This window comes from Scyliorhinus torazame, chromosome 6, assembly GCF_047496885.1.
Source record: "Scyliorhinus torazame isolate Kashiwa2021f chromosome 6, sScyTor2.1, whole genome shotgun sequence".
NCBI lineage: Eukaryota > Metazoa > Chordata > Chondrichthyes > Carcharhiniformes > Scyliorhinidae > Scyliorhinus > Scyliorhinus torazame.
The window spans coordinates 313,027,158-313,054,614 of record NC_092712.1 but is presented as its reverse complement, the minus strand read 5'-3'; the positions used below and the strand labels follow the sequence as shown (position 1 = coordinate 313,054,614).

General features: G+C 48.1%; 1 protein-coding gene across 4 annotated transcripts in view; it reads right to left on the bottom strand.

Moving 5' to 3' along the window:
- LOC140425604 (copine-4) overlaps positions 1-2,837 on the bottom strand; it is a 620,467-nt gene extending 617,630 nt beyond the window's left edge. For 3 of the 4 annotated variants that reach the window (XM_072510092.1, XM_072510095.1, XM_072510097.1), the window contains exon 1: positions 2,617-2,837. The gene's annotated coding sequence lies outside the window, so the exon portion shown is untranslated. The remainder of the gene's footprint in view (positions 1-2,616) is intronic. The other variant, XM_072510090.1, reaches the window with a different exon arrangement.
- Positions 2,838-27,457: the final 24,620 nt, after the last annotated feature.

Sequence of the window (27,457 nt, the reverse complement as noted above, 5' to 3'; positions counted from 1 at the left end):
TAACATGTTACAGAGAAAATCCCGCGCGACGTTGACAAGGATCCTTTCACAGGGACATTTCTCAGCCCCTGCGCCATACAAACCCTTGTCAAAATCCCATCAGGTGTATGATTCGGAGAAACATTGGAAGGGGATCCAATGTAGATGGACCACATTTTTGCAACGTGCTTTGATAAACAACCGTGCAGGGTTTCCCTCCCTACCCCCCACCCCTCTTGCCCCCCTCCCTCACTCCAACTCCTACCAAACCCTGTTGACAACCCATTCACCAGCCCTCAACCCACCTTTGGTAGCATCTCGTCGGATCATCAGTCAGTGCAGAGTTATGGACAGCCAAAAAATGTGTCAGCAACCAGGAGTCCCTCAATATCAGAGATTAAAAAGTGTTGTCTTAACACCGACAGCTCAGTGCCAGTTTATTGGGCGATTAATATGAAATACAACCCACACTCCACTGGTGAACTCACCACCCTGCTCTCTAACTGCTTAATGAAACCCATTTTTCTCGGAATAATTGAATTTGTGACCTTATTCTGCTATCTTTTAGTTCAGAAAATGAGGAGGCTCCTCTCATTTCCTTGTTGAAGCTGGTTGGGAGAGGAAAGTATCACTTTTTGGGGGAGGGCAAATTGGCAACATGATATTTTCTTTTTTTTTAAGTTTCAATTCAGTATCAAAGATTAAAAGCAAAATGTTGCGGATGTTGTAAATCCGAAATAGAGGACAGAACATGTTGGTAAACACGGGCAGATCTGGCAGCATGTGTGTGGGGAGAGAGACACAGAGATAAACGTTTCGAGTCCAGACTGCAGACTAAGAGTCAGGTTAGAGCGGAAACAATTAACTCTGTTTCTCTGGCCCACAGATGCTGCCATCTGGGTTTTGATTTGTTTCTGGCATTTTCTGTTTCGATGCAAGCATCCAGATCAAACTTTTCTGGATTCCGCACCTTCTGGTTTTTGAAAGGCGAACCAGAACGGATTGAAGCAACTAAGATGTGGTTCTCGGGTGTTACTTATTTCCACATTTAAACATGCTGTTCCCCCCTCCTTTCCATCTCGACTTTATTTGTTCCTCTCAAACCAAGTGTTTCGCCCAGTGGAATGTTAAACAACCATCTGAGAAATGGCCCTTCAACCTGTGTATCAACAGGGGCAACTTACAAATGTTAAATGATGGAATCACAGAACGGTTGCCACTCTCAGTGAGAGTAGCTCAGTTGGTCCCACTCTCACGTCCCTTCCCGCACAATTGTTGTCTCTTCAGATCATTCTGACCTTGCCTTTTGAAATTACATCAAATCCTGTGCATTCCTTGCTCTGCCACAACGCGCGTGGAAACGGTGCGAAAGATTGCAAATGTTAATCAGATAAATAAATGAGTGCAACTTAAAAGAACAGATACTTCCTGTCGAATGGACAAGCGTAACAGAACTTGCCAGAGGGTGGGTATAATTAAATGATTGTGTATTAAATTACTGTTCATATAGAAAAAAATAGGTGCAACACTTGCTGCCACCACCTCCAAAACTTCTGACACAGAAATTGCAAAGCCCCACCGGCTTCAGGGCTGCACTATTGGTTGAATGAAAGGCAGCCAGGTTGTGTTTAAACCCACGGACTGTGTGCTCGGGCATTCAGCTTTGAGGTCCGGGTTTCTGCTGTGCATTCTGAATGCAGCAATTTCGATTCCCAGGCTGACCCCCCCCCCCCCCCCCCACCCCCCGGTGAAAAGGCAGAGAGAGCAGCAACAACGTTAACGAGCCCTTGATCTCGATGGCAAACTGGGAGAGAGGGGTGAGAAAGAAATAGGGCTGGCTGGACAAGTTTGGAGATCTTTCTCATTCCGATCAAACCTGCAAAAAGTTGGGCCACTTCTCCGGAAAGAAAACACGACCTGACCCCAGGATTTGATTGTTAAACATAAAAAATCGATTTCTACATCTTCCCGGAGCTCTCCAAACACCTTCTCTTTCTCCATCAATCCGGCTTCTCAGCCTCAATCTAAAGTATTTATGATGTTTCGAAACATGTCTGCACTTCACACACAATAAGAGAAAGATCAACGTGACGCTAAAATGTTCTGTAAATATATTGATTGGTGTAGAATATTATGTAAACCATCTTTTAAACACACAAATCTTCCAGACAGACTTGAGACACTCTGGATTTGCTTTGGGTTTGAGCTTCCCTCCAATCACAGTGCTACTTTGTTGACCATTAGAGGTGATGGGATAAGTCTTCAGCAACTAAATTGCCTTTTGGAAGGGTCAGAACTGAGGGATCAAAGTGAATATTCCGCTATGAGAGTGCGCCCGGCTATCAGTTAAGTGTAAACAAAGTGTTCCCAGGCGATGTTAAACAATCTCTTTAGGCTGAACGCAGAATCTCCCCATCTGGGAAGGTTGCGAAATGTATCACAGGCAGAAAAATCGTGGGTTTGGAAATCGCAACACCTGCCCTTCACGTTTGATCTCTCACTTGCAAATCCTGAAAAGTGCACACAAAACCACATTTCCCCTCGCCAAGTTCCAAAATGCAAGCCTGACAATTATCAATCATAAGAGAGCAAAACTGGGGGGGGGGGGGGGTGAAAAATCCTTCAAATATGACTTACCTGCTTTGGAGATGGTGGTTTTTGTTAAAAATTAAAAATAAATTAAAAAAACAATCCTCGCCGGGTTCCAGTAAATGAAGATTTGCTGCTTCTTCCCTCCTCCCTCCCCTCCCAGATCACTTTTTCAGGGACAAGGTGTGTGTTTAGCCCTGTAGAACATGCAACTCCATAGTCACCGCACTGGCTGTACTTGGGAATGAGAGGCTCTAGCGGACTGAAGGCGAGAGACGCCACTCTGTGCTCTCTGAAGCTTCCCCCCTCCCCCCCCCCCCCCCCCCCCGCCACACACTAAAATCACAGCCTTATTTCTTTAAAAAAAGCAAGATTTGGTCCTAGATATTACACCAGCGCCCTCTAGAGCTCTGTCTAATGCTCACCTGGTTGTTTAAAAGCATTGCTCAGTGAAATAGACAAGAGAAAAGACTTGCATTTCTCTAGCGCCTTTTAGGATATTTTTTTTGGCGGGGGAGATTTGTGAAATGTGGTCACTGTTGTAGTGGCAATTCGCACACAGCAAACTCCCACAGCCAGCAATGTGACAATGACCTGATCTTCAATTCCAGCCTTGGGTGACTATCTGTGCGGAGTCTGCACGTTCTTCCCGTGTCTGCGTGGGTTTCCTCCGGGTGCTCCGGTTTCCTCCCACAGCCCAAAGATGTGCAGGTTAGGTGGATTGGCCATGCTAAATTGCCCCCTAGTGTCCAACGGTTAGGTGGGGTTACGGGGGATAGGGAGGGGGAGTGGGCCTAGGTAGGGTGCTCTTGCGGCGGGTCAGTGCAGACTCAATGGGCCGAATGGCCTCCTTCCACACTGTAGGGATTCTATGATTTCTATGATCTGTCAATTGAGGTATGGATAGCGGCCTGCTCTTCGATTGAACAGCATTATGGGGTCCTTTACATGCACGCCAGTGAGCAGAAGGACCCACAGTTTGACAGCTCATCTGAAGTCAGCAGCTTCAACTGTGCAGCACTCCCTCAGTAACGCACCGGGAGCCAGCATCGATTTCTGTTCTCCAGTCCCCGGAGTGGGCATTGAACCCACAATCTTCTGACTCAAAAGCGCAAGAACTGTGACATTTTTTTAAGTGTAACCTCACACACGCACTGTTTTTTCTTTCCTTTGGCAAATAAATTCCCAAGCTGATTATCAGACTCGAACCACGGGCTTCTGGTGCAGAGGTGGGGGGGAGGGGGGGGCTCTCACTGTGCCACAAGGCTTCCTAATGTGACACCAGTACCACGTTCACCAGATTTGGAGGATTGCCATTATCTCCAACCCCCTACTCATGTGCAGCAGGTAGCAAAACCGCCCAGTAAAATAAAAGCAAAATCCTGCAGGTGCTGGAAACCTGAAATAAAAACAGAAAGTGCTGGGAAAACTCAGCCACTCTGGCAGCGTCTGGAACAGGTGGCGGAATGTGGCGAATAGGGGCGTTTCACAGTAACTTCATTGCATAGAACATAGACATATGGACGATAAGGGAATAGTGTAGATGGGCTTTAGAGTGGTTTCACAGGTCGGCGCAACATCGAGGACCGAAGGGCCTGTACTGCGCTGTAATGTTCTATGTTCTAAGGAGGCCATTCGGCCCATCGAGTCTGCACCCACCCACTTAAGCCCTCACTTCCATCCTATCCCCGTAACCCAATAACCCCTCCTGCCCTTTTTGGTCATGAAGGGCAAGTTATCATGGCCAATCCACCTAACCTGCACATCTTTGGACTGTGGGAGGAAACCGGGGCACCCGGAGGAAACCCACGCAGACACGGGGAGAACGTGCAGACTCCACACAGACAGCGGCCCAGCGGGGAATCGAGCCTGGGACCCTGGCACTGTGAAGCCTCAGTGCTACCGTGCTGCCATAAATGGCAGTGTTAATGTAAGCCTACTTGTGACAATAAAGATTATTATTATGAAGCGTCACACTGGACTCCAAACGCTAACTCTGTTTCTCTCATGTACAGGCGCTGCCAGACCTGCTGAGTTTATCCAGCATCTTCTGTTTTATATAAGCCCCATGAAATAACCTCTTTCAGTCCCTTTGAGCGCAAAGCATAAGGTATCAGTTATGGATGTTTGCGCAGCACAGTATTATAACATACAGAAGCCGTAACAACAATAAACACATCTCCACTTCTGGCATTGTCACATGGCAGCAGTAACACTATATCCAATTTACATGAGTATATTTTGAGTCTGTCATGACAAACCTCCCACCAACATATGCTCCTGCGCAGTACATGGAGAATCCCGAGTCATCAATCATTGTCGCAGTATTCCTCCGCTGAAGAAAGCAATATGTCTCCACTTCAAACACACACAACAGCAGCTCAAAGTAACTGTGTGACTTCGAAGAAAATCCAACTTTAAAAATATCAAAAGCAATCCTCCCCCCCCCCCCCCCCCCCCCCCCCCCCCACCCCCCGACCGCTAAGTGGAGCAGACCTACATTTTCAGACAGGCCTGAGTTGTATTTGCGATTCTAAGTGAAGATGCCACTGTTCTTAAAATATACTTCCCAACGTCACAGGTGAAACGAATATCAACAGAAACTGTAACTGTGTGTCAGCCGGCATTCGTTCATCATTCAGAAGGCAGCTAATCTAGAAACCCCACAGAAACACAGAGAAAAGTTAAGCCTTTCAATGAGAGGATCAAATCATTGCAGAGGCGAAGGCTACACCGATGAAGAAAAAAAATGCAAGATGTATTTTTTTTGTTAGCCCGAAGGAATGTGGGCATTGTTGGCCGGGCCAGCATTTATTGCCCATACCTAATTGGTAGTGAGCCGCCTTCTAGAACCGCTGCAGTCCATGCGGTGTAGGTACACCCACGCTGCTGTTAGCGACAAAGTTCCAGAATTTGGACCCAGCGACAGTGAAGGCGCGGCCGACATATTTCCAAGTCAGGATTGTGAATGACTTGGAGGAAAGCTCGCAGACGATGGTGTTCCCCTGCACCTGCTGCCTTTGTCTTTCTAGGTGGTCGAGGTTGCAGGTTTGGAAGGTGCTGGAGAAGAAGCTTCAGTGAGTTGCTGCAGGACAGGAAGGGTGGCCCTGAGATAAAAAGTGAGGCCAAGTGGTCTGTGCGTTTTAACGTCTGGGCCTACTGCTGGAGCTTACAGCAAAAGCCATGGGACTTATCGGGGCCCAGGCACCCAGTGCAGAGAATGGGAGTCAGAGAGCACAGCAGAGCAGGCCGTGTCTCTGACTGTGGCTGCGAATCCCTGTAGGAGCACTCCGGAGAGTTCAGATGAGGTTAAATAAACCCTGAGGGTTTTATGTCCAATGGAAGAATGATTGCATTTCCCCCCATGAGAGGCGAGTACGTGTATAATGATACTGAGGGATACAGGAGCCAGCCAGACTGTACTGCTGGGAAAAGCATGACCTTCCCATCAGGGGGTGCAGCAAGTGCCAAGGTGTTGGTGAAGGGGATTGAAGGAGGGTATGTGCCCATTCCCTTATACCAGGTGCACCTGAAGACCAACCTTGTGTAGGGACCAGGGACAGTGGGAGTCGTCCCCAGTTTGCCTGTTGAGGGGACTGACCTGCCTCTCAGCAATGACTTGGCGGGATCAAAGGTCAAAGATCGCTAGTGGTCTCAACTGAGGTCAAGGGGGCCATGCAGCTGCTGGGGAAAGTGCCAGCATTTCCCCTGACTGCGTGGGAATGCGCATTATGGCCAGACAAGCTCCATCAGTGGAGGTTGAGGTGACACTACAGGCAGAAGACGCTCTGGTTTGGTTATCCAAAACCTTTTCTGGGAGCCTAAAGACCCGAAGGACATAATAAATAAATCTTCCTCGGCGGCGGCCCAGCAAGTTGACCCACAGCATCAGCTCAGACGGCTCACACTGAAGCTGAGGAACAGGCAGTCCCTCAATGCTTCCACAGTGATGTGCTGTTGAGAAAATGGAGTGAGGAGTGGACAGTGAGGAGTGGGCGTTGAGGAGTGGACGGTGAGGAGTGGACAGTGAGGAGTGGACGGTGAGGAGTGGACAGTGAGGAGTGGACGGTGAGGAGTGGACGGTGAGGAGTGGACAGTGAGGAGTGGACAGTGAGCAGGGGACAGTGAGGAGAGGACAGTGATGAGTGGACAGTGAGGAGTGGATGGTGAGGAGTGGACAGTGAGGAGTGGACAGTGAGGAGTGGACAGTGAGGAGTGGATGGTGAGGAGTGGACAGTGAGGAGTGGACAGTGAGGAGTGGACAGTGAAGACTGGACGGTGACGAGTGGACAGTGAGTAGTGGACAGTGAAGAGTGGACGGTGAGGAGTGGACAGTGAGGAGTGGACGGTGAGGAGTGGACGGTGAGGAGTGGACAGTGAGGAGTGGACAGTGAGCAGGGGACAGTGAGGAGTGGACAGTGATGAGTGGACAGTGAGGAGTGGATGGTGAGGAGTGGACAGTGAGGAGTGGACAGTGAGGAGTGGACAGTGAGGAGTGGACGGTGAGGAGTGGACAGTGAGGAGTGGACAGTGAGGAGTGGACAGTGAAGACTGGACGGTGACGAGCGGACAGTGAGTAGTGGACAGTGAAGAGTGGACGGTGAGGAGTGGACAGTAAGGAGTGGACAGTGAAGAGTGGACGGTGAGGAGTGGACAGTGAGTAGTGGACAGTGAAGAGTGGACAGTGAGGAGTGAACAGTAAGGAGTGGACAGTGAAGAGTGGACAGTGAGGAGTGGACGGTGAGGAGTGGACAGTGAGGAGTGGACAGTGAGGAGTGGACAGTGAAGAGTGGACCGTGAAGAGTGGACCGTGAGGAGTGGACAGTGTGGAGTGGACAGTGAGGAGTGGATGGTGAGGAGTTGACAGTGAAGAGTGGATGGTGAGGAGTGGACAGTGAAGAGTGGACGGTGAGGAGTGGACAGTGAGGAGTGGAGAGTGAGGAGTGGAGAGTGAGGAGTGGACTGTGAGGAGTGGACAGTGAGGAGTGGACAGTGAGGAGTGGACAGTGAGGATTGGACAGTGAGGAGTGGACGGTGAGGAGTGGACAGTGAGGAGTGGACAGTGAGGAGTGGACAGTGAAGACTGGACGGTGACGCGTGGACAGTGAGTAGTGGACAGTGAAGAGTGGATGGTGAGGAGTGGACAGTAAGGAGTGGACAGTGAAGAGTGGACGGTTAGGAGTGGACAGTGAGTAGTGGACAGTGAAGAGTGGACAGTGAGGAGTGGACAGTAAGGAGTGGACAGTGAAGAGTGGACGGTGAGGAGTGGACAGTGAGTAGTGGACAGTGAAGAGTGGACAGTGAGGAGTGGACAGTGAGGAGTGGACAGTGAGTAGTGGACGGTGAGGAATGGACAGTGAGGAGTGGACGGTGAGGAATGGACAGTGAGGAGTGGACAGTGAGGAGTGGACAGTGTAGAGTGGATGGTGAGGAGTGGACAGTGAGGAGTGGATGGTGAGGAGTGGACAGTGAGGAGTGGACAGTGAGGAGTGGACAGTGAGGAGTGGACAGTGAGGAGTGGACAGTGAGGAGTGGACAGTGAAGACTGGACGGTGACGAGTGGACAGTGAGTAGTGGACAGTGAAGAGTGGATGGTGAGGAGTGGACAGTAAGGAGTGGACAGTGAAGAGTGGACGGTGAGGAGTGGACAGTGAGTAGTGGACAGTGAAGAGTGGACAGTGAGGAGTGGACAGTAAGGAGTGGACAGTGAAGAGTGGACAGTGAGGAGTGGACAGTGAGTAGTGGACAGTGAAGAGTGGACAGTGAGGAGTGGACGGTGAGGAGTGGACAGTGAGAAGTGGACAGTGAGGAGTGGACAGTGAGGAGTGGGCGGTGAGGAGTGGGCGGTGAGGAGTGGACAGTAAGGAGTGGACAGTGAGGAGTGGGCGGTGAGGAGTGGGCGGTGAGGAGTGGACAGTAAGGAGTGGACAGTGAGGAGTGGACGGTGAGGAATGGACAGTGAGGAGTGGACAGTGAGGAGTAGACAGTGAAGAGTGGATGGTGAGGAGTGGACAGTGAGGAGTGGACAGTGAGGAGTGGACAGTGAGGAGTAGACAGTGAAGAGTGGATGGTGAGGAGTGGACAGTGAGGAGTGGACAGTGAGGAGTGGACAGTGAGGAGTGGATGGTGAGGAGTTGACAGTGAAGAGTGGATGGTGAGGAGTGGACAGTGAAGAGTGGACGGTGAGGAGTGGACAGAGGAGTGGAGAGTGAGGAGTGGACAGTGAGGAGTGGACGGTGAGGAGTGGACAGTGAAGAGTGGACGGTGAGTGCACTGTGAGTAGTGGACAGTGAAGAGTGGACTGTGAGGAGTGGACGGTGAGGAGTGGACAGTGAGGAGTGGACAGTGAGGAGTGGACAGTGAAGAGTGGACGGTGAGGAGTGGACAGTGAGGAGTGGACAGTGAGGAGTGGACAGTGAGGAGTGGACTGTGAGGAGTGGACAGTGAAGAGTGGACGGTGAGGAGTGGACAGTGAAGAGTGGACGGTGAGGAGTGGACAGTGAGGAGAGGGCGGTGAGGAGTGGACAGTGAGGAGTGGACAGTGAAGAGTGGACGGTGAGGAGTGGACAGTGAAGAGTGGATAGTAAGGAGTGGATAGTAAGGAGTGGACTGTGAGGAGTGGACAGTGAAGAGTGGACGGTGAGGAGTGGACAGTGAAGAGTGGACGGTGAGGAGTGGACGGTGAGGAGTGGACAGTGAGGAGTGGACAGTGAGGAGTGGACGGTGAGGAGTGGGCGGTGAGGAGTGGGCGGTGAGGAGTGGACAGTAAGGAGTGGATGGTGAGGAGTGGACAGTGAGGAGTGGACAGTGAGGAGTGGGCGGTGAGGAGTGGACAGTAAAGAGTGGACGGTGAGGAGTGGACAGTGAGGAGTGGACAGTGAGGAGTGGACAGTGAGGAGTGGACGGTGAGGAGTGGGCGGTGAGGAGTGGGCGGTGAGGAGTGGACAGTAAGGAGTGGACAGTGAGGAGTGGACAGTGAGGAGTGGGCGGTGAGGAGTGGACAGTGAGGAGTGGATTGTGAGGAGTGGGCGGTGAGGAGTGGACGGTGAGGAGTGGACACTGAGGAGTGGGCGGTGAGGAGTGGACAGTGAGGAGTGGATTGTGAGGAGTGGGCGGTGAGGAGTGGACAGTGAGGAGTGGACAGTGAGGAGTGGACAGTGAGGAGTGGGCGGTGAGGAGTGGACAGTGAGGAGTGGACAGTGAGGAGTGGACGGTGAGGAGTGGGCGGTGAGGAGTGGGCGGTGAGGAGTGGACAGTAAGGAGTGGACACTGAGGAGTGGGCGGTGAGGAGTGGACAGTGAGGAGTGGATTGTGAGGAGTGGGCGGTGAGGAGTGGACAGTGAGGAGTGGACAGTGAGGAGTGGACAGTGAGGAGTGGACAGTGAGGAGTGGGCGGTGAGGAGTGGACAGTAAAGAGTGGACGGTGAGGAGTGGACAGTGAGGAGTGGGCGGTGAGTAGTGGACAGTGAGGAGTGGACAGTGAGGAGTGGACAGTGAGGAGTGGACAGTGAGGAGTGGGCGGTGAGGAGTGGACAGTAAAGAGTGGACGGTGAGGAGTGGACAGTGAGGAGTGGGCGGTGAGGAGTGGACTGTGAGGAGTGGACAGTGAAGAGTGGACGGTGAGGAGTGGACAGTGAGGAGTGGACAGTGAGGAGTGGACAGTGAGGAGTGGACTGTGAGGAGTGGACAGTGAAGAGTGGACGGTGAGGAGTGGACAGTGAAGAGTGGACGGTGAGGAGTGGACAGTGAGGAGTGGGCGGTGAGGAGTGGACAGTGAGGAGTGGACAGTGAAGAGTGGACGGTGAGGAGTGGACAGTGAAGAGTGGATAGTAAGGAGTGGATAGTAAGGAGTGGACTGTGAGGAGTGGACAGTGAAGAGTGGACGGTGAGGAGTGGACAGAGAAGAGTGGACGGTGAGGAGTGGACGGTGAGGAGTGGACAGTGAGGAGTGGACAGTGAGGAGTGGACGGTGAGGAGTGGGCGGTGAGGAGTGGGCGGTGAGGAGTGGACAGTAAGGAGTGGATGGTGAGGAGTGGACAGTGAGGAGTGGACAGTGAGGAGTGGGCGGTGAGGAGTGGACAGTAAAGAGTGGACGGTGAGGAGTGGACGGTGAGGAGTGGACAGTGAGGAGTGGACAGTGAGGAGTGGACGGTGAGGAGTGGGCGGTGAGGAGTGGACAGTAAGGAGTGGACAGTGAGGAGTGGGCGGTGAGGAGTGGACAGTGAGGAGTGGACAGTGAGGAGTGGATTGTGAGGAGTGGACAGTGAGGAGTGGACAGTGAGGAGTGGACAGTGAGGAGTGGGCGGTGAGGAGTGGACAGTAAAGAGTGGACGGTGAGGAGTGGACAGTGAGGAGTGGGCGGTGAGTAGTGGACAGTGAGGAGTGGACAGTGAGGAGTGGGCGGTGAGTAGTGGACAGTGAGGAGTGGACAGCGAGGAGTGGATAGTAAGGAGTGGACTGTGAGGAGTGGACAGTGAAGAGTGGACAGTGAGGAGTGGACAGTGAGGAGTGGACTGTGAGGAGTGGACAGTGAGGAGTGGACAGTGAGGAGTGGACAGTGAGGAGTGGACTGTGAGGAGTGGACAGTGAAGAGTGGACGGTGAGGAGTGGACAGTGAAGAGTGGACGGTGAGGAGTGGACGGTGAGGAGTGGACAGTGAGGAGTGGACAGTGAGGAGTGGACGGTGAGGAGTGGGCAGTGAGGAGTGGGCGGTGAGGAGTGGACAGTAAGGAGTGGGCGGTGAGGAGTGGACAGTAAGGAGTGGACAGTGAGGAGTGGGCGGTGAGGAGTGGACAGTGAGTAGTGGACAGTGAGGAGTGGGCGGTGAGTAGTGGACAGTGAGGAGTGGACAGTGAGGAGTGGGCGGTGAGGAGTGGACAGTAAGGAGTGGACAGTGAGGAGTGGGCGGTGAGGAGTGGACAGTGAGGAGTGGGCGGTGAGGAGTGGACAGTGAAGAGTGGACGGTGAGGAGTGGACAATGAGGAGTGGACAGTGAGGAGTGGACAGTGAGGAGTGGACATGTAGTGTTGCCATCGAGGTACAGTCGGGAAATGTTGGAGCCAGGTCACGAAATTGCGATGGTCGGCATCTCGGTATACGTAAGCCCCAAGCCCGCGTCAGCCAGCTTTTAGACCGAATCAGGGGTGAAATTTCATGTCCAAGATATTACTGGAGGTGGTGGGTAACCTGGGCGTGACCCAGCTGAGATCTTCAGTATCTCACCCACAGTCGCAGGGGGCACCAGAACGGTACCACCAGACCTGAAAACAATGATCAGGATGTACTGCCAAGAGTAACCTATGATGGGGATAAAGAACAAGGTTTTCTTAAGTTCACCACCAGAGAATCACCCAATGAGTCGCCCAGTTTTACTACATTTGAATTAGTTTGCGAGCATCGAGTGCGAGGGCCTCTGGAATGAATCAAGGAGAGGTTTCTAAAGCAGAAGGAGGAACTCTCCATGTTAGACCAGGTAGCCATGTTCTGAGAGCGGCTCACCAATAGCCTGGGAGGTGGCCCAAGAACCATTGAAAATCTCCCAGAGAGCTATGAAAAAACTGACCGACAAATGTGCCACGGTCTGAACCTCTGAGCCAGGAGACTATGTGTTAGCACTCCTACCAATGCCAGGTGAACCCTTACAAGCCACGCTAAGTGGCCCGTACAGAGTGGCACAGAAACCCGGGGAAGTAAACTATCTAATTGAGACCCCAGACTGGGGGAAAAAGCGAAAGCTGGGTCATTTCAGCATGATAAAGAAATATCACAGCGGAGAAGGGGACAAGTAAAGGTCTGTCCCATTGCCATCGACCGGGAGGGTCGGGTAGCAGTGGGGATGAATTGGATGGAGACGTGGTTGAACCCCTTACTACCGGCTAACCAATACAGAGATCCTAGAGAACCTAAACTTCTTATTCACCCACCTAGGTGAAAAACAGCTAGCAGAGAGAATATCAGGCCAAGCTAGAGTCACAGACTAGCGTTCCAGACTCTCGGCGGTTCTGGCAAGGCCTAAACAACATAATGGGCTGCAAAGCGAAGCAGAGTAGTATCTCTGGCAGCAGCGCACCCCTCCCTGATGAACTCAATGCATTCCATGCTCGGTTCGAGCAGGAAACCAACGATCCGCTGTCCAGTGCCCCAGCAGCCTATAACACACCCATATCCACCATCACAGCTTCCAAAGTCAGATCGGCATTCCTGAAAGGGAACCCTCGGAAGGCGATGGGTCCGGACGGGATCCCTGATCGTGCACTGTGATGAATATCACTTTCGCCACAGAACTTGGTTTGAAATAAGGCAACAGAAATGAATACGACCAGTATTTTAATTCAAAATGGAATAAAACCACTTCAGCTAAAGGTCGTCCAGAAGTCACCATTTGGAGGGAAAAACTCCTAGCTGACTTCAAAAAACACAGGAGAAGGAAATCCTTGCAATGACACACTGTAAATTCTCTAGGTCACTCTCCTACACCTATAATTATTCAAACCATGAGGACAGGAACATTCTTCAAATAAATAATACACAAATCCCTCCTTAACTATATAACTCTTGACACTTAGAACAACATCCTCAAAGAAGTGTCTGTTTGACAATCCATATATCTAAGAAACATGGCAACACTGAAAAGAGACAGATCTCTATACAAGTCCCTCTTTGCCAATATATCTTAAGACACCTGACATTCACGCAGACACTAACATCATTAAAACATATATTGATGATAATACATCAAATTAGCCATTTGGCTACCGGCAATTAACCAACAATAAGTGATAAAATAACAGATCGGCATTCCTTGACCGATTAGAAGATTTTATGTATAAAAAGAGGGGCATTTTGGCAGAGAAGTACCTCCTCGCTCCCCTGCGGGAGTGTGGGTCAAAGCTCTGTTCTTCAAGCTTGCCTCATCAGACAAAGACCATCATGGTTTTGTCAGTATGTTTCTGTTAAACTTCTTAGAAATGTATTAGAAATTGATAGGAGATACTTTAGGACTTTCCATTATTTAGATATCTCATTCTCTTAAGAGAAATTAGCATGTTAGCAGATAACAAAGGACTGTTAACGGGTTTTATGTTATTAACAGATAACTAAAGACTGTTAATCAATTTATATTTTTAACTCTGCAATTCTGTATGTATCAATTGAGAGTATTTTATAATAAAAATACTTTTATTAAAAATTATACTGGGAAGACTTACACTCAAAGTTTAAAATCCTAGACACTCATTTAGGAAGTCTTAAATGACTGGGACCCACGACGACCGAGGTAACGATTTAGTTATGAATGATGCATCTGAACTTTTCCGATAAAAAATAACTGAGATCCAGTTTAACTATCTCAGGCCTGGAAAAGCATTCTCCCTTCGTGAGAGCTATTTTGAGTATTAGCAGAGAAACGGATTTCCCTCTTTTGATGGGTTAACCTAAATAATAGTAATAACCTAGTATTAAAGTATTATCAGGTCCGGAATAATCTAAATCCTTCACAGCACTTAGAGCCTGCGCGGACCAGCTGGCAGATGTGTTCGCGGAAATCTTTAACTTGTCCCTACTCCGCTCCGAGATCCCCACCTGCTTCAAGAGGACCAGCATCATACCGGTGTCAAAGAAGAACCAGGCAATGCGCCTCAATGACTACCATCCGGTGGCCCTGACTTCAGTCATAATGAAGTGCTTCGAGAGGTTGAGCATGAAGCGCATCACCGCCATACTCCCAGAACTCCTTGATCCACTGCAATTCGCATACCGCTGCAACTGGTCCACAGCAGACGCCATCTCCCTGGTCCTACACTCGTTCCGAGAGCATCTCGACAACAAGGACTCCTACATCAGACTCCTATTTATTGACTACAGCTCCACCTTCAACACCATAATCCCAGCCAAGCTCGTATCAAAACCCCAAAATCTAGTACTTGGCTCCTCATTCTGTAACTGGAGCCTCGACTTTCTGACCCACAGACCACAATCAGTAAGAATAAACAACACCTCCTCCACAATAGTCCTCAATACCGGGGCCCCGCAAGCTGCGTACTTAGCCCCCTACTCTACTCCCTGTACACACACGACTGCGTGGCAAAATTCGATTCCAACTCCATCTACAAGTTTACTGATGCTACGACCATAGTGGGCAGGATCTCGAATAATGTCGAGTCAGAATACAGGAGGGAAATAGAGAACCTAGTGGAGTGGCGTAGCGACAACAATCTCTCCCTCAGCAAAACTAAAGAGCTGGTCATTGACTTCAGGAAGCAAAGCACTGTACACACCCCTGTCAGCATCAACGGGGTGGAGCTGGTTAGCAGTTTCAAATTCCTAGGGGTGCACATCTCCAAAAATCTGTCCTGGTCCACCCAAGTCGACGCTACCACCAAGAAAGCACAACAGCGCCTAAAGTTCCTCAGGAAACTAAGGAAATTCAGTATGTCGACATTAATTCTTACCAACTTTTACAGATGCACCATAGAAAACATCCTATCTGGCTGCATCACAGCCTGGTATGGCAACTGCTCGGCCCAAGACCGCAAGAAACGTCAGAGAGTCGTGAACACAGCCCAGTCCTTCAGACGAACCTACCTCCCATCAATTGACTCCATCTACACCTCCCGCTGCCTGAGGAAAGTGGGCAGCATAATCAAAGACCCCTCCCACCCAGCTTACTCACTCTTCCAACTTCTTCCATCGGGCAGGAGATACGAAAGTCTGAGAACACGCACGAACATCAAAAACAGCTTCTTCCCCGCTGTTACCAGACTCCTAAACGACCCTCTTATGGACTGACCTCATTAACACTACACCCTGTATGCTTCATCCGATGCCGGTGCTTATGTAGTTACATTGTGTACCTTGTGTTGCCCTATTATGTATTTTCTTTTCTTTTCTTTTATTTTCATGTACTTAATGATCTGTTGAGCTGCTCGCAAAAAAATACTTTTCACTGCACCTCGGTACACGTGACAATAAACTAATCCAATCCAATCCAGATCTGATGAGGCTGTTCAATGCATTGAAAGGCTTCTGCAGAGAGACAAACCAGGCTGCAGCACCCAAATCCATCATGATGTGGATGTAGGAGAGGCCCTTATAAGGCAACATCCCTATCATCCAGGCCTGGAAAGGCTGGCCCATGTGACTAACTACATGATGGAGCACCAACTTCTTCGAGCCTTGCAGCAATAGTCCATGCCCAAGCCAGACAGCTCCACAAGGTTCTGCATTGATGGCCAAAAAGTTAATGCAGTGACCTGAGCTAACCAATAGCCTGGCTGGAAGACTGCATGGATAGAATGGGTAAAACAACGTACATCACAAAGGTGGATTTACTCAAGCAACACTCACAGGTTGCCCGCGCAAAGGAAATCTCCGCCTCCGTAACTCGGGAGAGGTTACACCAGTATCAAGTAATGCCAATCGGACAACAAAATGCACCGACCACCTTCCAGTGGCTGATGAACCCGGTAGTGGCAGGCTTATCCAATTGCATAGTGTATCTATCTCACTGACTTCCTAGTGTACAAACGACACCTGGGAAAATCACTTAGAGCAACTGGAAGTCCTTTTCCAGAGACAGTCAGCTGGCCCAGTGACCAATCTTGCAAAGGTTCACTAAGGCTCAAGTGACCTATCTAGGCCGCATGGCGGATCAAGAACAAGTACCGCCCAGAGCGGCAAAGGGTCAAGCTTTCGTCCAGTTCCCCATTCCCACAACAAAACGGGAAATCATGAGGTTCTTAGGGGTGGGTCGTTTCTACTGTAAGTTCATCCCAAACCTCAGATCAGGAGCCGTCCTGCTGAAAGATTTACGACTGAAAGAAATACAGCTGTTGTATGGAATGAGAAATATCAGACGGTCTTCGAAAAGTTGAAGAGCATTTTAATTTGTGAGCCTGTGCTTTCAGCTCTAAACTTTAACAAGGCATTTAGAGCTGCTATTGATGTAAGTGATATCAGGGTAAGGACTATCCTTCCCCAGGAAGATGAATCCGGAATTGAGAGACCAAAAGGGTACTCTCCAAAAAGGTAAACAAGCATCAGACACGGTATTCCACAGTAGAGAAGGAATTATTGGCTCGCAAACACTTTGAGGTACAATAGTGAAGTCACCATAGTCCCAGATGACCATAGGCTGCTTTCCCCTTTGAGGGGGGAGAGCTGACTGGTGGTGATTTAACCTGAGGGTCACCACACCTCAGGCGAGGGGCAAGGTTGAGAAGGCGGGGCCTTCATGAATAACCTCAGCCGGTACGGGATTCGAACCCACGCAGCTGGTCTTATGTCCGAAATGGTTACAGAGAGACCGTAGTCTATGCTGACCACAATCTGTTAACCTTTGTGGAAAGGTTTAAGACACAGAATGCTAGTTATTTCTTTGGAGTTTGTGTCTCCAACAGCATCACCTAAAAATCACCCACATTGCCGGGAAATCAAATGTGATTACAGACATCTTCAGGTCCAGGACATAAAAAGACTCGGTTAGAATTGAAAATATAACATGGGCCAAGGCTAGGAGAATGAATGTGTTTGTAGTTTCTTATATTTTTTTCCTTTTGTAATGAAATCAGAATGAATCTCATTTCATTTGTCATGTGGGCAAAGTGCCATGACAATTAATCATAGCCCCGAATAACTACGGACACATTGTGCTTTTAAGTAAGACAGGTTTTTTCAAAGGCAGCACAAAAGCTGGCTGAGACTGTAATCACCTGTTGGAATTTTGATGTGGATTACCAACCAGTCCAGAGACAATGGAATGTCACACCTTTTTTCAGACAGAGATGAAATACAAAAATTGAACTGTAACCTCCTGTAGAGATAATGGATGCTGATTACCATCTCCGCAGAAACCATCTCTGGTGAGTTTTCTCCCAGACTGTTGAAAGAAAGCAATTCTGGGTTGACGGGCATGTTTGCTTTTCCCCTTCCAGGAAAGGGGTCAAAAACCAACTGCAACACTGGTCTCTCTATCTAGCCTGGTGTTATAGTCCTACTGTGCTAGTGTACTGTGAAGGTCACAGCTGAAGAACATCCACTAGGCATCCCAGCACTTGCAGTTAAAAGGTCTCTCTCGTTCTCTCTCTCTGACTCTGATTGCTGGAAGCAAGTCACAAATCAGAAAAGCCACAATTGAAAAGGAAACAAGACAATTCCTTTCATCTAACCTGCAGAACAAAGAATATCCAAAATCAACTGCTCAGAAGCCAGAGTCAGTGCTACTAGAATCACCCAACTTAACGGCCGCAACATTTCACCATCTACTTTTCACGGACAAGCCAAAGACCGATTCATACTTCTTTTTAAATGTTCGTTTTGGACTCACTTCTCATTTCTAACCTGCATGTTTGTGTGGTGTATTTTGTTATTTTTCTCACCTTTTAGTAACTAATAAACTTGCTCTTTCGTTAACTGGTTAAATTGATCCTTTTAAATACATTTGGACTGAGCCAAAGTACCCACGAGGGAAGGGATCGTTTTTAAATTAACCTTGTCGCAACCAACCGAGGGGTTGAAAAAAGTGCAGGATTCAGTTTCTGGTTAATGGCAATCCCCACAGGAGTGGAGGGGATGGAGGGGGGCGTGGAGGTTGGTATTCAATGATAGTAATATCATTGAATGTCATGGGGAAATAGTTAGATTATCCCTTGTTGCGGGTGGTTATTACCTGGCACTCACGTGGTGTAAATGTTACTTGCCACTTATCAGCCCATTCTGGATGTTAACCGGGGAGGGGGAGTGGTCTTGCTGCATTCATGTTGTATTATGATGCTCTCATTTGATGATATATCACAACACATGCATGCGCAAGTAAACAAAAGTTAGAAATAAACATTCAACAATGCTGATTCTCACAGAATCCGCTCAACTTTTGGAAACTGAGGATTAAATAAATGTTGAACTTACTTTTCTTTCCACACATTTTTCAGTCAAAAGGTCTTTATTGGAATTTTCCATAAGCTTTAAACTACATATCCTAAAATAAACTGAGTTGTTCATCTAAACTGAGGAGCTTTAATGCCCATTCAACAATTTAAAACGCTTTGGATCTATCCCGCAGAAGTGACTTGAATGGAATGTTCCAGCTCCGTGTCCTGTGAGCTCTAAGAGATCCTATTGCTGCACCCCACCATGCAATAAGACCATAAGATGTAGGAGCAGAAGTAAGCCATTCGGCCCACCGGACCTGCTGTCCCATTTAATAAGATCATGGCTGATCTGATCTGTTAATCCTCAACTCCACTTTCCGCCTTATCCCCATAACCCTTGATTCCCTGATTGATTAAAAATCTGTCTCTCTCAGCCTTGAACATACTTAATGTCCCAGCCTCTACAGCTCTCTGCAGTAAAAGATTCTACAGATTCAGAGAGAAGAAATTCCTCCTCATCTCTCTCTTAATATGGAGATGCCGGCGTGGGACTGGGGTGAGCACAGTAAGAAGTCTTACAACACCAGGTTAGGGCTGCGCGGTAGCACAGTGGTTAGCATTATTGCTTCACAGCTCCAGGGTCCCAGGTTCGATTCCCTGCTTGGGTCACTGTCTGTGCGGAGTCTGCACGTTCTCCCCGTGTCTGCGTGGGTTTCCTCCGGGCGCTCCGGTTTCCTCCCACAGTCCAAAGACGTGCAGGTTAGGTGGATTGGCCATGCTAAATTGCCCTTAGTGTCCAAAATTGCCCTTAGAGTTGGATGGGGTTACTGTGGGGTTGCTGGCTAATGGGGATGGGGTGGAGGTGAGGATGCTCTTGTGTAGGGTGCTCTTTCCAAGAGCCGGTGCAGACTCGATGGGCCGAATGGCCTCCTTCTGCACTGTAAATTCTATGATTCTATGAAAGTCCAACAGGTTTGTTTCGAATCACTAACTTTCGGTGCACTCCGAAAGGAGCAGTGCTCCGAAAGCTAGTGATTTGAAACTTATCTCTTTCTTAAATGAAGACCCTTTACCCTGAGATGATGCCCTCTGGTCCTAGACTCTTCCTCAAGGGGAAACAATCTCAATCTACCCTGTCAAGCCCCCCTGAGAATCCGATATGTTTCAATAAGGTCGCCTCTCAATCTTCTAAACTCCAATGAGTACAGACCCAATCTACTCAACCTCTGTTCCAATGTTGCACTGTGATCGTTGACGCCACCATCAGTCAGCAGAAATAAAGTGACATCCAAGGAGACGGGAAGTTTGGATCACATGACAATAAAACCAGGAATCATTCGAGAAATGAAAATTGCATTAGCCCAAGCTTAGAATGCAAACTAACAGGGGTTAAGGAATAGATCAACCACTTCAAACAGAATTACGGCAAGCTGCCTGGAGAGTGGGAATGAAGTGGATTGTTGAATTGGTTTCAGCTGAAGATCACTCATGTGAATCACTGGAAAGAGGGTTAAGAAATAGGCGCACTCTTTAAGCAGATAGACTGCAGAGATTGTCAAAAATGTCAGACTAAGTATTGTCGAGTTATTAAACACACAGCTGAATTCCAGCACGTGTGATGTGGAATGTGAAAGCAGAGCACTATTCTGAGGTGGGGGGCAAGTGCATTGTCCTTGGAAAATACAACAAAGATAACTATTGTGACAGTCAAGGATATCGAGCCTCTTTCAAAGATAAAGCAATCTTCTTCTTCGGCAATCCCACAGGATCGAGGATGATTTGCTTCCACTCGATTCCATGGGTTCTGTGACGGCTGATGAGTCCAATGTGTAATCTCCAGACGCTGCGACGTGTGGGGCAGGTGATGTCGACAGATCGGGTCGATGGGGGCGTTTGGAGATTTGTGCACCCCCTCCAGCACTTTCCACTGCACCTCTGCGCATTCCCATGAAGCCTCTCGATGTGCTGGGTGCCTTCGCGATTGTGTCTTCTCCGATTTGGTCAGTCACAAGCCAGTGTCGGCCGTGAGCCGGTGGGGTTGTGTAAACTCTTCAGCAATGCTTTGTGGACATCCCTGAAAGGTTTCTGCTGTCCCCTTGGGAGCCTGCTGCCGCAATTGAGTTCCGAGTGGAGCAGTTACTTCAGGAGTCTGGTGTCACATGTATCAACATGTCATGTGAATGTCGCTTTAAGAAATGTTTGGCTGCTCATGTTACTGCAGTGATGTCAGAGTGTGGGCGGAGCTGAGCTTTGGTTCTGCTTTTTAGTTTCACTTTGAGAAAAGCTTGGGTGTGTCTGTCTTTTTGGTTTCGTTTTTCAGTGTGTTACAGTTGAAGTCAGAAAAAGCAGCTGTACTGCTGTTCTCTCTGCCATGAAGGACTATCTCTTAATCATTTGGTGAATTCAGAATTATAAATGTTTTCAGTATTAAATGTAAACTCTGATGTGCTGCTGTTTAAAGGTTTGTTAAGTCTTTTGGATGTTAAAAGAACAGCATAAAGATTACTTAGTGTTGTATTCTTTGGGGAGAATATTTGAATTAATGGTTGCTAAGATATTCACTGTTTGTTTTAAAAAGGTTAACTTGAGTTCATAGAATAAACATTGTTTTGTTTTTAAAATTACTTGTCCATTTCTGCTGTACCACACCTGTAGAGTGGGCCGTGTGCTCCCCACACCACAATCTATTAAAGGTTGTGGGTCAGGTGAACTCCATGATACATTTTGGGGTTCTCTAAACCCTGACCCATAACACAGCAACATGTCCTGTCTAGCGGAGCTGATTTGAGTGACTCAACCATAAAACAATACAATTTAAGGGCAGGTATACATTTTCTTCCCCAGTTTTAGATGATCAGAAGATAAATAAGGTACAAAGAATTTGATAAGAAAAGATGTATTTCACAATGATTTACAGACATAACAATCTTGGCAATTCTTCGCGTTGGTGTTAGAATGCAGCTGAAAATAGCTTTGCGTGCTGGATGGAGATGGGACGTTAAATATTGTTCAATATTTTGCCTCCTTCAATGGCACCTTCCAATTCCGTGACCTGAACCATCTAGAAGGACAAGGGCAGCAGACACATGGGAACACCACCACCTAGAGGATCCTTTCCAAGCTACCATCCTGATTTGGAAATGTATCACCGTTCCTTCACTGTCGCTGGGTCAAAATCTTGGAACTCGCTCCCTAACAGCACTGTGGGTGTACCTACACCTCATGGATTTCGGCAGTTCTAGAATGCGGCTCACCACCACCTTTGCAAGGGTAATTAGGGATGGGCAATAAATGCTGGCCTAGCCAGCGACATCACGCCCTGTAAACATATTTTTTAAAAAGCAAGCCGACTTATGTGTGCCTATTAGAGAAAATAAATCAATCTATTTATTTCCACAGAAGATGTAACACAGTAGAGGAGGTAGCTCCCTTTAACAATACATTGTTCTTAGCCTCAAGGTAGAGCAATATCACCGCTCCTTCGTACCACGAGTGTGTATGAGAGTGAGTTCACAATAAATGTCGGTGCTGTAGTTTTGTACAGTGCAGTCTTGTGATCGTGTTATAATTGGGCGGGAAGATTCCAGAATGGAACTTTGGTTCAAAAGACCGTGGGCTGGATTCTCCGCACACTCGCCCCGGAATCACGGCCGGCGCTGGGGCGGAGAACCATGTTCCCGCAAGAAAGCGGGACCGGCGCCTGTTCCCCGATCCTGCGGGCCCGAAAAGCGGCGTACTCGGGGAGTACACCGCGCCGCCTGGGGCCATCGCCAGAGTTCCGCTCCGCCATTTACCGCCCCCGACTGGCCGAGTTTCCGACGGAGTGGAACTAATGTGCTCCATGCAGGTCGGGATACTCGTGTGGCGGCTGCTGACTCAGGTCAAATTCAGGGCTGATCGGAGGCCGGGGGGTGGGGGGGGGGTGGGGTGCCCGCCTTACAGGCGGGCGGGGAATGCTTGTGCAGGGGTTGAGAGTCGGGCGCGCGGCTGATAGGGGGTATCTCTTTTTTGGGTCGGGCTCCGTGGTCCGAGTCCGTCATGGAGCACATGCGGCCACTGGAGGCCACCGTTGTGCGCATGCGCGGCCTCCGACCCGGAAATGCGGGGGCCCGTATCTGCAGCAAAAGCAAATACCAGTTGTGACCTGACCTAAGCAAATAATGTTTTCCATCCTGTACCGAGAATCATGCAGTGTTGAAACATGCAGAAACTTGGAGGTGAACAAAGATCAAAAGAACAAAGAACAATACAGCACAGGAACAGGCCTTTCGGCCCTCCAAGCCTGTACCGGTCATGATGCCACCCTTGGCCAAAGCCCTCAGCACTTCCTGGTGCCATATCCCTCTATACCCAACCTATCCATGTATATGTCGATGTGCCTTTTGAACGCCGTTATTTTGATTTCACTTACAAGATCCTTCATTCTAATCTTGAAAATGCTTTTGGGCAGCTTAATGGTGATCTTTTGTCTTGAATAACAGCAAGTTCAGGTCAACGCTTCAATGAAGGGTCCCTGCTCGCCCCCTGCAGGGCTGGGAATTCATGTCCCTTTGATCCAGGATTTTCAGGTGTAAAACTCCACTGTTTTGATGCCGGCGTGAGGACATAGTCTTCAAAACAGAGAATCCAGCCCCGTAACTTTTATATTTTCTTACATAACATGGAGGAACAGAGTCTGAAGACCACTAATTTATTTTAACAAGGAAAAGCATTTATTAAACATGGAAAAATTGGTTTATAATGCATTAATCATTTACTCCCCCTTCACTTAACAAATGTGAACAGATTAACATGGATTGAAAAGTACATCTTAAGCTGCAATGGTCTCATTGAAACAAAAGCCCCAGTTAAGTGCACACGATGAATGTAGTAAGACACACTCCTCTCTGAACTCAATTGAATGTCTGTGACTTTCGCCTCAGAATCCCCCCCAGATGATTGTCATAAGACACTTTCCAAACTACACTACGAAAAACACACGTCAACGTCTTCTCTCCTAATAATAATGCTTTCCCTTAATGGTTTGTAATCCGAAAGCCAGACTAGGTTTTCCAAATGATACCTTTAAACAAAGCTTCTGCTCCACTTTTAACAGCTAATCCAGTCCAGGATTTTTCACCAACCCCCTTAGGATTTCTTTATCTTGACCGCTGTACAATCTGCTCACAATTGCCTTAACTCACGATCCCCAGATGGTATTAAAATTGACATCAAACATTTTATCTACCTCTGAAGCCTGCTGTCCCACTTTAAATCTAGTTACTACAATTGTCTCTTTAACTCAGATCACTTTGTTTACTGTTCCTTGAATTCTTTTGAAAAATATCTTGGTCCCTGTTCTCTTAACTTTAGGTGTTTTAAACATTCTTTCTGTCCCAATTCCCTGGTTATCTGGATAGTATCTTGTTCCTTAGGAAACTTGCATCTTTGCAAATACCTTTCCCTGTCCAGCTTCTCCTGGCAGAGTTGAGAGCTGTTAACTCCCCAATATCCTGTCCCCAACTGCCAAAAAGTCAGCTAAAACTAAAAGTTAAAAGTTTCTCTACCTTACAAGGCCCCAGTTGCTAAGGAACACCCACATGCTTATGCCTTATTTATTCTTCATGCCATAACCCTCTCTAAGTATACTAGAAACACAGTTACAACTTAAGCAACCCCCACACATACAAACACCTTTGTACAGGATTAATCTAACTATAGGTTTTACCCTTCCCGGAACAGAGACATTCAATTAAACCCATTTAAAACTATACCTTAACTCTAAATTTTACCAAACGTATTAATCCCTTAAAACTACCTTTGTTTTCCTAACAGGGGCTAGCCATCGGCAAAGGGAATATTAAGAAAGCTCATCATTGAAGCATTGACCTGAGCTTGCTGTTATTCAAGACAAAAGATCACCATTAAGTTGCCCAAAAGCATTTTAAAGATTAGAATGAAGGATCTTGTAAGTGAAATCAAAAAAACGGTGTTCAAAAGGCACCTCAACAAATACATGGCTAGGATGGGTATAGAGGGATACGGCACTAGGAAGTACTGAGGGTTTTGGCCAAGGGTGGCATCATGACCGGTACAGGCTTGGAGGGCCGAAAGGCCTGTTCCTGTGCTGTATTGTTCTTTGTTCTTTTGTTCTTTGTTCACCTCCAAGTTTCTGCATGTTTCAACACTGCATGATTCTCGGTACAGAATGGAAAACATTATTTGCTTAGGTCAGGTCACAACTGGTATTTAAAGTGGATATCTACAATTATTATCAATGGATTTGGAGAGGAAATCCTTGCCTTTTCACCAGAAACATATTGGACCCACTAGAAGACAATTCAGTGTCATTTATCTGTATGAGACAGCAAACAATAGGATATGGGGAGTTTAATCAAAATGTGTCTGCGTCATACACTCCAGGAATGTCCCAGTTTCAATTTCACGTCCTAATTGAATTGGGCGAACATGACATTAGGGCAGCACGGTAGTACAATGGTTAGCACAGTTGCTTCACAGCTCTAAGGTCCCAGATTCGAATCCCGGCTTGGGTCACTGTCTGTGCGGAGTCTGTACGTCCTCCCCGTGTCTGCGTGGGTTTCCTCCGGGTGCTCCGGTTTCCTCCCACAGTCCAAAGATGTGCAGGTTAGGTGGATTGACCACGCTAAATTGCCCTTAATGTCCAAAAAGGTTGGGCTGGGTTATGGGATTACGGGGATGGGGTGGAGGCGTGGGCTTAAATAGGATGCTCTTTCCAAGGGCCGGTGCAGACTCGATGGGCCGAATGGCCTCCTTCTGCACTGTAAATTATATGATTCTGTGAGCTGGAGTAGTCCATTCGGCCCTTCACCCCGGTGCTGCCCTTCAACAAGATCACGGCTGATCCTCTACCTCAACCCCTCCTTCCTTTACTATCCCCATATCCCTTAGCACCCAAAATATCTATTGACTTCTGTGTTGAATGTACTCAATGGCTGAATGTTCACAGCTCTCTGGGGTAGCGAATTCAAGAGATTCACAACTAGGGCTAGAAATTGAAATTACACTTCACTTCAGAGCCTTCAAGGTTAGGGATCTGTTCCTGACCATTGGTCAGAGGGCTCTACTTCAGATAGGTGTTTGTGTGTGCATGGATATGTGTGGGTGCCAGGTAAACAGGGCTTTGTGCTCAGCTATGATCAAAGAACTACTCATTACTCACTGTCTAGACTCATATATGAATAGTCGTCTCTTCACTGTGATACTGGCGCCTGTTGAACAAGGAATCAATGCCTGTTGGTGATTTTCCCACTATTCGAAAGCCTAAATCTAGCCTGGATGAACAAATATTTTCTCCATTGAAATATCGGGAAGACCAAATTCAATATCACAAACTTTTTTCTCCGAATCCCTCTCCCTTTTCAAAAAATAATTTACGGTTATGGGCATCGTTGGCTAGGCTAGCATTTATTGCCCATTTCTAGTTGCCCTTGAGCTGCCTCCTTGAACCGCTGCAGTCCGTGTGGTGTAGGTACAGCCACTGTGCTGTTAGGGAGAGAATTCCAGGATTTTGACTGGAATTCTGCTGTCACTGTGTCGGTGGTGGAGTAAGTGAATGTTCATTCCTGGGGTACCAATCAATTGAGTTGCTTTTTCCTGGATGGTGTCGAGCTCCTTGAGTGTTGTTGGAGTTGCACTCATCCAGGCAAGTGGAGAGTATTCCATCCTGGCTACTGTCTGAAGCTCAACCAAACCATTCGCAACCTTGACATCTTATTTGGGATGAGCCCAAGGCCGCATAGCACCAAGACCGGAGACGGGAGAATTCCTCCTATTGTCTTGGGTTTATATTGGCCCATCAGGCACATGGCAGAATGGTTAATTCCCCAACACCTGAATATGTTTGCTAGGAGGGATGGGTGCTCTTTCGGAGGGTCGGTGCAGACTCGATGGGCCAAATGGCCTCCTTCTGCACTGTAGGGATTCTATGAATTGTAAAGACAACCTCCAGAGTGGCAGCCACGACTGCTTCTATAGATTCCCTTGAACAATGTAACTCAAGTCTTTCAAGATTTAATGGGGACTATTCATTCTATTCTTTTGCAATGCATACCATCAACTCATTGGGGTGGTACCCAGCACTTGTTTGCTCCATGAATGGGTACAGCTCTCATTGTTTCACCTGGTATTGCCAAAACAAAGCTTCTGCCCTCTCGCCTGATAGGCATTGAACACAGAAACAACAGGGCATTGGAAGTGGATCCTGCAGCGACACCAGCATCACTGTGATATGTGCCATATTTGGCTTTGAGCCCTCAATCAAGATAGTCACAGCCACTAACCTTGCAACTTCCTGCCACTGAGCCAGACCCCGAGTAGGAGTACGCGGGGGAAGAGTTTTAGGCCCAAGAAATGGGCATGGTCGTAGATGAAAGAAATAGGATAGAGTAGAAGGACATCGGTAATTGGGAAAATCTTTGGCAGGCTTATGAGTTTGCAGGTGCTGCGGATCGGGAAAATTGCAGACGCTGTTGCCTGTAGAGAATTGGCTAAGTCCTTGAAGGAAAGGGATTGGAATTTTGCTGGGAGGAAATGTGTGGCAGAAACTGGGACTAAACGAATGTAGGGGACTGCCTCCATGAGATAGTCTTTGTTGTATCTGATACTCCAGGTTTAAGTCACAGCTTGTAGCAAGCATGATTTTCCTGCTAATTCATGTTTAATTTATATTGATTCCAATTGGTGTTAAAGTAAGAGTTACAGGAAGTGAAATCTTGTTATTAATTTCTTCCTGAGGGGGTTGTTCAGTAAATTTGGCGATTTTGCTTTATGGATCCCCATGGGAATTTTACCACTGCGCCGTTTGCTCCCTCTTCAGGGCACCTTTTCCATGCTGGGAGGATTAGTTGCTTCATTTTCTTCTAATCCTCCTCAGCAAGTAGGCCCAATCCGGGGCTGGTTAGGGGGCTGGTTTAGCACAGTGGGCTAACTCGCTGGCTTGTAATGCAGAACACAGCCAGCAGCGCGGGTTCAATTCCCGTACCAGCATTCATTGAAGCCTACTT